The sequence below is a fragment of the Cyrtonyx montezumae genome, unplaced genomic scaffold, assembly GCF_038088225.1.
Source record: "Cyrtonyx montezumae isolate F1298 unplaced genomic scaffold, pur_monq_1.0 scaffold_29, whole genome shotgun sequence".
Taxonomy (NCBI): Eukaryota; Metazoa; Chordata; class Aves; order Galliformes; family Odontophoridae; genus Cyrtonyx; species Cyrtonyx montezumae.
The window spans coordinates 7,868,266-7,882,088 of NW_027072033.1; positions in this window are offsets into that span (position 1 = coordinate 7,868,266).

The following is a 13,823-nucleotide window of genomic DNA, read 5'->3' on the forward strand; positions in this document are numbered from 1 at the left end:
GGACCAGTTTGCATTTACATGGGGAGGCAGGCAGCGGACCTTTCAGGTCCTACCACAGGGCTATGTGCATTTGCCAACTTATTGTCATAAGGATATGGGAAAAATTTATTGTCATAAAAAACTTATTGTCATAAGGATAATGGGAAAAACCTAGCAGGGTTAAGTTATATTATACTGATGATCTTATGTTGACATCTGACTCACTGAAGATGTTAGGACAGGCAGTATATTCACTGACTGCCTACCTGCAGGGAAAATGATAGGCTATAAACCCTCACAAGGTGCACAGTCCAGGACTGTCTGTAAAATTCCTGGGGGTTGTTTGGCCAGGAAGATCCGAGTACTACCCAGTACTGGATAAAGTTAAGGTGTTCCCAATCCCTATGACACCAAAGAAGCTTCAGGAGTTCTTAGGTATATTGAGATACTGCTGTGTCATGGCCTGAACCACTGATAGAGCACCTGGTGGAAAGACCTGGTCAGCCCTGTAAGTAAGGTGAAGGCCATTCACCTCTGTGATGCACCTCCACTGTCTTAGACCTAATTTAAGGGCTGACTGCAACAGAAGAAGGATCTCTTGTTGGAGATCCCTCCTTTGCAGAGTTTTTCCTGCAAGCCTAGATCCTTGGAGATGGGTGAGAATTCAATTTTCTTTTTAACACCTTCTCATTGTGCTGGTCCTGTTGTCATTACAAAGGTCAAGCTGGATGAGGCTTTGAGCAACCTGGTCTAGTGGGAGGTGTATGCCTACAGCAGGGGGTTGGAACTAGAAAGATCCCTTCCAGTCCAAACCATTCTATGATTCTGTTATTCTCCATAACACTTCAGAATCTCAAAACCTGTAGTTTGTTACCACATCAGCCCCCAAATACATAATTCTTAGTGGAAACAAATTTATTCTTAATTGAACTGAGAATGAGTTTGGCCTCCGGTATCCAGAAAAAAAAAAAAACAAAACAGTAAGAAATTGCACATACTTCAATGTATTCAAAAGTTAAAATACAACAGCTCAAGCTGTTCCTATTCAAGCTTCTGCTTTGAGTTCTAAAATACCCATTCTAGTGACATTTCAAAATACAAAACATTTGTGTGAGAAATGGGTGACTAATACTGTCTCTACAAAATGACTATTAATTTTCTTAAATGTTTACTTTTTACCTGTTACTTGCTGACCTGGAATGTTTTCATTTTTTTCTAGCATCTAGTATATTATCTGTGTAAGGCTCTTGTGCCTGTACATGCTGAGGTTCCTGTTAAACCATGATGCCTGTATGTAACCTTAAAGACTAACTGCAGGCTTCCAGCACTAGCACCTCTGCAGCATGGGCAGTGCCTGCCAGGAAAGACAGGACCTTTTGTGCTCTCTTTCCCTTCCACCCACTCACAGCAGGGAATACTGAGCCTGCTGCTTATCTCAGGGCAGTGCTGACCCCAGGTCTTCTCCCACCTGGTCTTCCTTCCCTTCATGCAAGGCTGCACATGTAGCAGCAGCTACTTCTAGTGGAAAGGAAAAAGCACTTGGATGCCACTGACCTAGTTGTCTACTTGCTTTTCTTCTCCCCTCTGTGAACTATTTCCAGCACTCAGTGCTGCAGCTGTGGTGAATGCAGCCTGTCTGGCTGATCTTCCTGGGGAAAGGAGGGGCAGGGACAGAGGAGTCTTACTGCCTCTTTTCCCTACCTTTTCAGTAATAAAATTCTGTATTTGCATGCAGCTGGCTTTAATTATATTTTTCAACTCTGCAGTTTGGGCACACTTTAAATACTACTGTGTAACTATTTTCCATATGAGGATAGAGAGTTATTTTACCCCCTCAATCACTGGATTTGTTATACGATTGCCATCTTCTCAGTAATTAATCAAAGAAAATGATCATCTGCTCTACAGGAATGTCTGAGGTAGTTTTTGTATAGTGGCATTCAGCTTTGGTGATTAGAAAAGCAAAGACTGTGAACCAATTATGTGCTGCTCAAATTCAGATTTGAACTCTACATCTAAACTCAGATTTGAGTTTGAAAAGAAACAGGAGAGCTGCTTTGGCAAATATACTTTTGGCAGCAAAAGATTAAGACTGTTTCTTTTACTCAATTCTTCTTACTGTTGAGATTGACTTCTACTTATTCAGAGTGATTGTTCTGTATACTAATAGATTTCCTTATAGGGATAATACTAATTGTATCATTTTACTTTTTCTTTCCTTTTTTATTGCATCCTTCCCTTCCTGAATTTTACCACTGAAAATATACGAATCGATTTTCCCTCCACACTCAGCATCCACAGTCACACCACAGTCTGCCTGTACTCACGCCTTTTTTTTTTGCATCTAAATATGCTCTTCTCAAACCTATATATAAATAAATTATTTTGACACTTACAGATGTAATTATATAAAACTTCCTTGCTGTCACTTGCTACTATATTAGACTTTTTTGTCTCATCCACCCTTACGTTTTATTCTTACCCTAAAAACAGGGTGAGAACATCTGTCTCTTCCCATGTAGCAGGGAAAGAGGACTAACAGGGGCCTTCTATTTCCATGTTGCTCAGCTGAGGTGATCATATATTCATCTCTCAGCCTTTTGCTGAACATTTTCATAGGCACCTATCTTCATAACAGGGAGAAGGGCTTGGTGCTGTTATTGAACATCTAAATGATGTCATCTACTTGGACTTGTGTAAAGCATTTGACACTGTCTCACATGACATGCTGTCAACGGTTTACGGGCAGGTTCGGCCCGGTTCCGTGACGATTGGTGCGGGGGACCCACGGACCCACGCCCCAGGAAAGGGGAAGGGGGAAAGGGAGAAGGGAAAAGGGAGATGGGCCTAGGAACAAAACAGCGGCAACGATCTGAGGAGGAAAGCTAATTTACTAAATAAGATATCAGAAAGCAAAATAACACAATATAATACAATATAATTGGAATTAAAGCTAATAAATCAAATAAAATGAGCAAGAGAGAGAGTGTCCGATAAACCGAAGGCCTTACGCTAACGCTGAAGGCGGACGGCAGCGAGCACCCACTGCTGAGTCGATCCCAAAGGAAAGAATGTCCCGTGACCGCAGACAGTTTTTATCTTTCCCTCTGAGCGTAAACACGTAAGAACGCAAAGCATCGCAAAGTCCTCTGGGGAATGGAGTTCTTCTTCTCTTCTGAGACAGGTATACCTGGAACTATCAATGATCCACGGAGCTGGAGCATTAACTCTTTAACTCTAAATGCACTACATGATGTTATGATGTGGAATACCAGTACCAAAAATCATAAAACCATGACATTCCACCCCTTATTCCACATCATTACATCATGTTTGATATATATGTATAGAAGAACAATGACTAACACGCATTAAATACACACACAACATATATATGTATATACATGGAATTACTGACCACACTCCCCCAACATCAAATTCCCTTGTGGTACACATTGAACATCCCCATTCTTCTGCATCACCCACCAAGTGGACCCAGGTCCCTGAGCAAAAACAGTTCCACGGAGAGGTTTACCCTTTCCAGAAGCTGGAAGGACCCAAATTGCTTTTCCCAACATGTTCTTCACATGTACTACAGGGACCTTATCTCCCTCTACAGTAGGTAGAGATCTGGATTGGGCAGGACCATCGCGATTGATGGATCCTCGAGTGTTGACCAACCAGGTGGCTTCTGCCAAATGCTTCTCCCAGTGCTTAAATGTTCCGCCACCCATTGCTTTCAACATTGTTTTTAACAACCCATTGTACCTTTCAATTTTACCAGAAGCTGGTGCGTGATAGGGGATATGATAAATCCACTCAATGCCATGATCTTTGGCCCAAGTATTTACAAGATTTTTGAATTTTTGAAATGAGTCCCATTATCGGACTCAATTCTCTCTGGAGTGCCATGTCGCCATAGGACTTGTTTCTCGAGCCCTAAGATGGTGTTTCGGGCAGTAGCATGGGGTACTGCATATGTTTCAAGCCACCCAGTGGTTGCTTCCACCATGGTGAGCACATAACGCTTACCACTGCGAGATCGTGGCAAGGTGATATAATCAACCTGCCACGCCTCCCCATATTTATACTTTTGCCATCGCCCTTCCCCCCAAAGAGGTTTCATTCTCTTAGCTTGTTTAATTGTGGCGCATGTATCACAGTCATGGATAACCTGTGCAATAGCATCCATAGTTAAGTCCACCCCTCGGTCTCTAGCCCATTTATATGTTGCATCTCTTCCTTGATGGCCAGAGGTCTCATGGGCCCATCGAGCTAAAAATAATTCACTCTTGTGTTGCCAGTCCAAGTCTGCTTGAGCCACCTTAACTTTGGCAGCTCGATCTACCTGATGGTTATTTTGTTGTTCCTCAGTTGCCCGGCTCTTAGGAACATGAGCATCTACATGAATGAAAACCTCGTGAATATACGCCACATAATTGGTGTACATCTGATTCTCTCAGGGTCATGGTCTTGGTTTGGTTCATCATGAATGAATGCAGGGTCATGTAACATTTCCACCACAGCATATTCTCTCAAATAATGTATGCCCTTTTCCATATCAGACCATTTCTTTTTCTCAGGCAACAGATCATCTCTGAAGGGATATTTTTCTTTCACGGCTATCAGCATCCGCTTCCAGAGAGTGAAGGGTCTGTTGTGGCATGTACTAATGCCTCTATCAATGGCAGAGTCCCTGGCAATGCTACCCAATTGGCGAGCTTCGTTACCATCTAGCCACACACTGTTGGCCCCACTGTCCCAACAGCGTAGTAACCAGGTGACAATAGGTTCACTTGCGTGGCGTGTAAAGTCTTTTCTCAAACTTCGAATTTCATTCATTTTCAGAGGTCGAGTAACATCAGTAACAATTTCTCTTTCATCTCCATCTCCTACTCTATCAGGGCTCATTGCCCTTCTAGGCGTTGGTGACCGTGATCTTGTTGGGTGACTCATCCCTCCTACTGGAAAATCTAGAGTTCTGAACCACTCCTCTGGACCTCCTTTCTCCTCTTCTCTTGCAGTGTCTGGTTCCTCTACTTTCTCTTCTTCTCTTTCAGAGTCTGCTTCTTCCACTCTCAGCTCCTCCTCTTTCTTCTCTTCTAAGGGAGTTGAGACTTTTTTCATTTTCCGTCCTCTTACAGGGGCAACTGACATCGATTCTGGTGTCACCTGTGGTTGATCATATTGTTTAGTATTAATGATCATTCTCTCTAGCTCGGCTCGAAGTTCATCTCGCTGAGCTATGAGGGAATTTAGTTCACCTTGGAGCTTGTCTTGTTGAGCCCGAACATGGGTCAGTTCATTTTCGTAATGGAATAATGTACCTTGGCAGGAAAGATACTCAGCTTTGAGGTGTTTTTGGTCAGATTGGAGGGTGTCTAATTCAGATTGGAGGGCATCTCGCTGGGACCGAAAAGCATCCATATTGGATTGGAAAGCATCTCGTTGAAAACGGAGGTTGTCTCGCTCGGTCTGGAGGGTGTCCCTGTTGGATTGAAGAGCTTGTTGTTGAGTCTGGAGGGTGTCTCTCTCAGTCTGGAGGGTGTCTCTCTCAGTCTGGAGGGTGTCTCTCTCAGATTGGAGGGCGTCTCTCTCAGTCTGGAGGGCGTCTCTCTCAGTCTGGAGGGCGTCTCTCTCAGTCTGGAGGGCGTCTCTCTCAGATTGGAGGGCGTCTCTCTCAGTCTGGAGGGCATCCCTCTCAGTCTGGAGGGCATCTCTCTCAGTCTGGAGGGCGTCTCTCTCAGTCTGGAGGGCGTCTCTCTCAGATTGGAGGGCGTCTTTCTCAGTCTGGAGGGCATCTCTCTCGGATTGGAGGGCATCTTGTTGAGACTGGAGGGTGTCTCTCTCGGATTGGAGAGCTCCTTGTTGAGACTGGAGGGCATCTTTCTCAGTCTGGAGGGCGTTTTTCTCGGTCTGGAGGGCGTCTCTCTCAATCTGGAGCGCGTCTCTCTCGGCCTGGAGGGTGTCTCTCTCGGATTGGAGGACTTCTTGTTGAGACTGGAGGGTGTCTTTCTCGGTCTGGAGGGCGTCTCGCTCGGATTGGAGGGCGTCTAGATTGGACTGGAGAGTCTGATTGTCAGTTAAAAGACTCTCTTTCTGGATCAGGAAACTGTCCCTTTCGGCTCGGAGACTCTCTCGCTCTATTTCAGAAACTCTATGCCTCTCTGGGATAGTATTGAATAAGGCCCGGTAAGCATAAGCCAGACCCCAAATAATTTGGGCCTCCTCAGATCTGTTTGAGCTGCAACATCCCTGTCTCAAATATCTGCTTAAGTTCTCAGGATCTTGCAGGTGTTCAGGAGAAAAGTTCCATGACACCGGTGATGCCCATTTCTCTAAAGTCTCTCCTAAGTCCCTCCAAACTCCCTGCCAGTCAGTATTCTCTGGCTCTGGAGAGGGTTTTCTCAAAATATTATAAATACAAATACTGAGTAAAAGTACATTCAGGGAGACTGACACCACAATCATAACAAGCATTGGATGGGCATTCAGAAAACGCATAATGAATTCAAAGGAGAGGCCAGGAGTCTGTTTAAAAATCACAAGTTCCATAGAGTTAGCAACTTCATCTGGAGTTACTCCCTCTGGAACTGAATGCCACATCGTATACAAAAGCCAGGTAGGTATTTCCATCAGTGTTTTTAGTTTATCATACAGAGACCAAGCTCCATGGATCAGACTGGCAAACTTAATTAAGTCCCAGTACGTTCTGAGCATTACAAGGGAAAAACCAATGAAATGCAGTCCCTTTAAGACCAGTTTAAAAAGAGAAAGCATTTTTTTTTTCTTTTCTAAAACTAGCTGGCAGTACCCAAAAAGTTTACAAATATCCCAGGACAACTGGCAGTACGCCCAGACTTCAAGGTCGTGTTTTGCCGTACAGCACCTGCAGTACAGATAAGCCTGCTAACGAGAGACAGAGATTCACTCTAAAAGTATGTCTCTGCTCGGCTAAGGCAGCTGGTCTTGCCCCACGTTGGGCGCCAAAAATGTCAACGGTTTACGGGCAGGTTCGGCCCGGTTCCGTGACGATTGGTGCGGGGGACCCACGGACCCACGCCCCAGGAAAGGGGAAGGGGGAAAGGGAGAAGGGAAAAGGGAGATGGGCCTAGGAACAAAACAGCGGCAACGATCTGAGGAGGAAAGCTAATTTACTAAATAAGATATCAGAAAGCAAAATAACACAATATAATACAATATAATTGGAATTAAAGCTAATAAATCAAATAAAATGAGCAAGAGAGAGAGTGTCCGATAAACCGAAGGCCTTACGCTAACGCTGAAGGCGGACGGCAGCGAGCACCCACTGCTGAGTCGATCCCAAAGGAAAGAATGTCCCGTGACCGCAGACAGTTTTTATCTTTCCCTCTGAGCGTAAACACGTAAGAACGCAAAGCATCGCAAAGTCCTCTGGGGAATGGAGTTCTTCTTCTCTTCTGAGACAGGTATACCTGGAACTATCAATGATCCACGGAGCTGGAGCATTAACTCTTTAACTCTAAATGCACTACATGATGTTATGATGTGGAATACCAGTACCAAAAATCATAAAACCATGACACATGCTGGTCACCAAGTTGGAGAAAAATGGATTTGAGGAATGGACCACTCTGGATAAGGAATTGGATGATGGTCACACTCAGAGAGCTGCAGTCAATGGCTCAATATCCAAGTGAAGACGAGTGACAAGTAGTATTCCTCAGGGATTGGTGCTGGGACCTGTGTTATTTAACATCTTTGTATATGACATGGACATTGGGATCAGGTGTACCCTCAGCAAGTCTGCAGGCAGTACCAAGCTGAGTGGTGCAGTTGGCATCCAGAGGGACCAGGATAAGCTTGAAAAGTGGGCCCATGCCATGCTCAAGACGTTCAGTGAGGCATAGTACAAGGCCCTGCACCTGGGTCAGAGCAATCTCAAGCACAGATGCAGGCTGGGTGCAGGATGACTTGAAAACAGCCCTGAGAAGAATTTTGGAGAGTTTACTGATGACAGATTCAACATGTGTTGTCAGTGATGTGTGCTTGCAGCCCAGAAGGCCAACTGTATCCTGGATTGCATTGAGAGAGATGTGACCAGCAGGTTGAGGCCTTCTACCTCTGTTCATGTTAGACCCCACCTGGAGCACTGTGTCCAGTTTTGGAGCCCTCTGCACAAGGACATTGACTTGTTGGAGCAGGTCCAGAGAAGAGGCCACAAAGATTATCAGAGGGCTATAGCACCTCTCCTACGAGGACAGGCTGAGAGAGCTCGGGCTCTTCAGCCTGGAGAAGAGAAGGCTCTGCAATGACATTATAGTGGGGTTCCAGTACCTGAAGAGGGCCTACAGGAAAGCTGGGGAGGAACTTTATATAAGGGTATGTAGCAACAGGACAAAGGGAAATGGTTTTAAACTGGAAGATTGTAGATTTAGACTAGATGTTAGGAAGAAAATCTTTACTGTGAGGGTGGTGAGATACTGGGACGGGTTGCCCAGTGAGGTTATGAATTATCCTTCCCTGGAAACATTCAAGGCCAGCCTGGATGGGGCTTTTAGCAAATCTGGTATAGTGGGAGGTGTTCATGCCTATAGCAGGGGGGTTGGAACAAGATGATCTTAAAGGTCCCTTGCAACCCAAACCATTCTATGATCCACCAGATGTTTCTGCTTTTGAAGAATTGCTACTCTTCTTGGGCTAATGGTGGGATAATGGAAAGCTAAAATTCTATGGCTAGATGGTGGATAAATTAGACATCCATTTTAAGGTTTTTTATAAGGAATTACAAATTTGACTAGATCACTGAGTGAGGAGCAATTGTTTTTCATGGCCATCTTCCTGTTGTAGTGTCCATAACAGCAGTACTCATTAGCACAGCTCTCTATGACCACTAAATATTGACTTCTCTGAAAATGCATTTAGGAGTCTTGATTGATGTCAGAATTTCCTGGGAGGCTGTAAGTTCACATAAAATCTTCAGCTACTATTGACGTTTTCATTATTTTCCCTCAGAATTTTATTCCTCTAGTCTCTTTATTACAATGATCTAACTTTGCAGGGTATAGGTGTGCCACTGGGATTCTTACTGAAAAAAATCTGAAATTAAATTCATCTGCAAAAGCAAGCAGTATCATTGTACTATGACTTTAAATGTGCCTAATCTTGATCAATTTACTAAATGTTTATGTTTTAAAGACCAAGCTGGCTTGCAGCAGGAACTGATAAAGATAGGAAGAATCACAGAGAAAGAGTCTTCTCAACATCACTAAGCAAAAGCACTAGCACCTTGATGCTCTCTCCATTTCTGTCTGAAAACGAATGAAAATGTTTTCTTTCTTCTTACAAAAAAAAAAAAAATACTTTTTATACCTCTTCTGCTTTTTCTATTAAAACGAATACAAGTACAATTGCAGCCTATATGTGGCAGTCATTGTCATACACAGCTTTCATGGCACTGGGATAAAACAGCAGTTGTAGGATCCATTTTAGGCCATTTATTAGTGTCTGAATGAGGCCTAAGTACATCTGACTGAAAAACAATTGATTCTCTGTGCTTCAGTTCCATTATGATTTCTTAATATGTCTGTTATGACATGTTACAAAAAAAGTAGTGCTTGACCAAAGTAATCCACATAAAATCTTATATTGCTGTGGTTCATTTAAAGCAGAGTCTGCATCCTACACAAGATGTATCTAGGTCCATGTTTTCAAAGACATTTTATGTACTACTTCCTCTTATTCCAATGTAAGCGAAGTTGAACTTTATAGAATCACAGAATAGTGTAGGTTGGAAAGGATCTCTAGAGATTATTGAGTCCAACTCCCCTGCTAGAGCAGATTCCCTACAGCAGGTCACACAGGTAAACATCCAGATGGGTCTTGAATATCTCCCGAGAAGGCAGAGAACACAACATCTTTGGGCACCCTGTGCTTCATCACTCTGACAGTAAAGAAGTTCTTCCTTGTGTTGGCATGGAACTGCTGGTGTTTCAGTTTCTGACCATCGTCTCTTCTGTTGCTGCACACCATACCACACAAATGAGTTCACCTGCACTGACTTGTCTCTTGGACATCAGATATTTATAAACTTTAATGAGATCCCCCATCATTCTTCTCCAGGCTAAACAGTCCTAGGTCTCTTGGTATTTCCTTGCACAGGAGATACTCCAGGCTCCTAATTGTCTTGACCTCCACTGGACTCTTCCACTAGGAACTCTTAACTGGACAAGGTAGTCCCAATGTGGCCTTGCCAGGGCAGGTAGTGGAGGAAGATCAGCCTGGCCTTTTTGGCCACAGGGGCACATTGCCAACATGGCCAACCTGTTTTCTACCAGCACTAGGTCCTTCTCTGCAGAGTTCCTTTCCAGAAGGTCAGGCCCTATCCTGTACTGATGCATGTGATCATTCCTCCCCAGGTGCAAGTCTCTGCACTTGTTCTTGTTGAACCTGATCAGGTTTCTTGCTGTTCAACTCTCCAGTCTGTCCAAGTCTTTCTGAATGGCAGCACAGACATGTGAGCCACTCCTCACAGCTTTGTATCATCAACAAACTTGCTGAGGCTGTACTCTATCCCTTCATCCAGGTCACTGATGAAGATGTGGAACAAGACGTTATTTCCCATGCTGTCTGTACTAGCACTTCAGGGAAGCAGAGGGTGCAGATATCCCTACAAGGATGCAAGATTTCCTGTAGGCATATCTATTCTTGAGGTGGCCAGTCTTCTGGTTGTTGTTTTTTTTTTTTTTTTGTAATTGGAGACTGCAAAGGAACATTTGTTACTCTTACAGTTCTCCTAGCTCCCTGCTTGACTGCAATGGCATGAGCATTGACATTATGGACCCTGTCTCCTAAGTCCTCAGGTTTAAAGTGTGCCTCACTGGGTTAGCCAGCCTGTTGCCTAAAATTGCTCTGCCTCTTCTAAACAGGTGGGTTCCCCTGCTTTCAAACAGATTATAATATTCATAGAAGGTCCAATTATAGTGAAAAATCAAAACTCTCACAAGAGCACCATACCGTACATTAAGTACGGTTTTCCACATTAAATAAACATTTAATTAGAAAACATATATATGAGGTGACTGAGATGTAGTTAGAATGCCAGTGACTTACAGGTTCATAAGCATGTACAAATTGTAACCAAAGAAAGAAAAAATTGAGAGGCAAGCAAATTGTTTAATTCTTGTGGTGCTGCTGTGAACAAATCAATGGACAAATACCTATGAAGCTGTTGTGTTGTTCAAATCCCTGCACTGACATAGAACATCCAGTGTTCCAGGGTATGCTGCGTCGGTATCAAGATAGTGCTCTGTGACTGTCAATGTATCTGATAAAAGAAAGGAATAGTAGAAATTATTTGACGTTTACACTATATCCTCGATATTTCAGTATTTGAAATGCTTACAAAAGCACCTGGGTATTCAAGTTTGTTTGTTGATCCTTTGCTGAGTACAAATTATGGCTAACATCCAGAAATTATCAATCATCTGAACGACTTCTGAATTACAGAAAATGATCAGCTGTGAGACTTTTTTTTTCTGCAATAATGTGCCATCATAGGAAATTTTGTGAAAACATCAGGCATTTGGTAGAAAAGGAGGCAGAAGCACAAGCACCAAGTTCATATAAACCATTATTTAAAACTAAATAATAGAATATAGACTGGTATCCAGAGATATTTTGCTTTTTGATGACAAATATTTATTTTTGTCACTCCTTGATAAACTGTCATTTATCACTCCTTGATAAACTGTTTTATGTAGAAAGAAAACTGCTTTGAACATGTAGGAGTTTTGTCTTACTATAATAAAGGAAAAGGCGATCCTCTTCTACCTCTTAGGACTTTTCAGGACTCTAATTTGTACAGGTGCAGACTTGAGGACATTAGCTAACATGTATGGATCTATTCTGATTTAGGGTATTTTCATTTCCATTTTTAGAAATATGGTAAATGTATTTAGGAAAAAGATATAATACAGGCACAAAGGCTTTTTCCCAAACCATGTTTTCATTTAAAACTTTATTTCTTATGTTTGAAACATCACTGGAAACATAGAAGCTTGTAGGCACAAACAACTAAATATCCAGAATTTTTGAATAAAATATTTGCTAATGAAATCACAATGACACATTTTCATGACAACTACATAATTTAATACATCTTATATACATAAAAAGTCATGCGCTGTAGAGGCTGGGTGCTAAAATCCACCACAGATCTTACATTATAAATATGTCAGGTTTCTCCTGTATCTTTTAAATAGATTATTATACAAATATCACATCCCCAAAGAAAACAAACTTGTAATAAAGCTGAGTATTTGCTTTACATTTTAGCTGAATTAAAAGAAAAAAAAGTAGTAACAGAACAAGTGTTTTAAACACATACATGTAAGATACGTATAATCTAGTAGTATAAACTAGAATGAAAATGCAAGAGTATAAAATATGTTCTCTTTTGAGTCTATGGTCTGTGAGTAATATTGCTTCTGTACTGGCCTTGCATGCAAGTCCATGGCCTACTAGGAGAAGAGTCAACTGGGAATTAGAGGAAATGGTCCATAAGTGTAATAACTGGCAACTACTTGCTATATTTCCTGCTTTGACACATACTTTTTTCTTTCTATGATCTGCATTCAAAGAAAAACAAAAAAAAAAAACAACACCAAATTTCAGAATTTCACTCTGGAATTTACATGCAGTCATAACCTTGTGAGTTTAATTCAGATCTGTTTTGCAAGATTCTTCGTCATGCAAATAATTAATCTACTTAAAGTAATAATTCTAACTGGGTTGTTTCTTTAGAACAAGGCCTTTTCTTGTTTTTGTTTCTATGGTTATTCCACACTGACCACTCAGGAGTGCACCATGCACAAAAATCTTCGTGTCAGTGGAGATCTCTGTACTGCCAGTCTCTGTGTGTGACTCACCACTCCCAAGTGTGGTCATTTCTTTTGACTTTCCAGTTCTGATAGTGGATTGCAGTGCAGTAAAGGTATGTATATTTGCTTACAAACACAGTAAATGTATAGACATGTAGAATACATGTACTAAAGATAGTGCTTCTAAATGTTTTGCATCCCTGATCTGAAACAGTGTTTGATATACTGACACTAAGATGGATGGGATGCACTCAGCCATATTAGCTATACCAGGCTTCTCTGAATATTTTGGAAACTATTTATGAATTTGAAGAAGCAGTATGAGCAAAGGCAGACAGCACTTGAGTAACTGGAGAGATCTGCTTTTCTTCCTGAGTCTGTCATTGCTGGGTAATCTATGCGCTGTTGCTTCTTCTCTTTGTGCCTCAGGATCACCACCTGTGAAGTTAAGGTAATGATACTGTCTTTTTTATAATGTGCTTTGGGACTAATAGAGAAGAAGCATTGCTTAAGAGTGAGTAATTTATTGCTAAGGAAGAGCCTTAGCCTTTTCCTTCTTCATTTTTCTAATGAAATAAGCACAAAAACTGTCTTCTTTGAAATCAGCAGGATTATGCTTGATAATAATGCTGCCAGAATCTTTTTCGAGTGAATGACAGAAGGTCTGCTCCTATAGAGACAGTATTAACAGCAATTCATACTCAAAGACATGTATTAACTACCATCCTACCTATGAAATGTCTACACTTTGTTTGGAAGGTAGAATATAAACAAGCAGTAGCTTTGAGAGCAACAAGGTTAACAATTTTCAGTGTAAATACTGCATTTGAATAGCTCTTAGAAGATATTTATAATGCAACAGCATGCATACTAATAATACTAGTCCTAGACTGCATTTTCCTATCATATGTTTGTGACATAAAAGTTTCTGAAAAATATGTTTTGTTTGTTTGTTTTTAATATGTCAAAGCAGTTTCTAAGGTG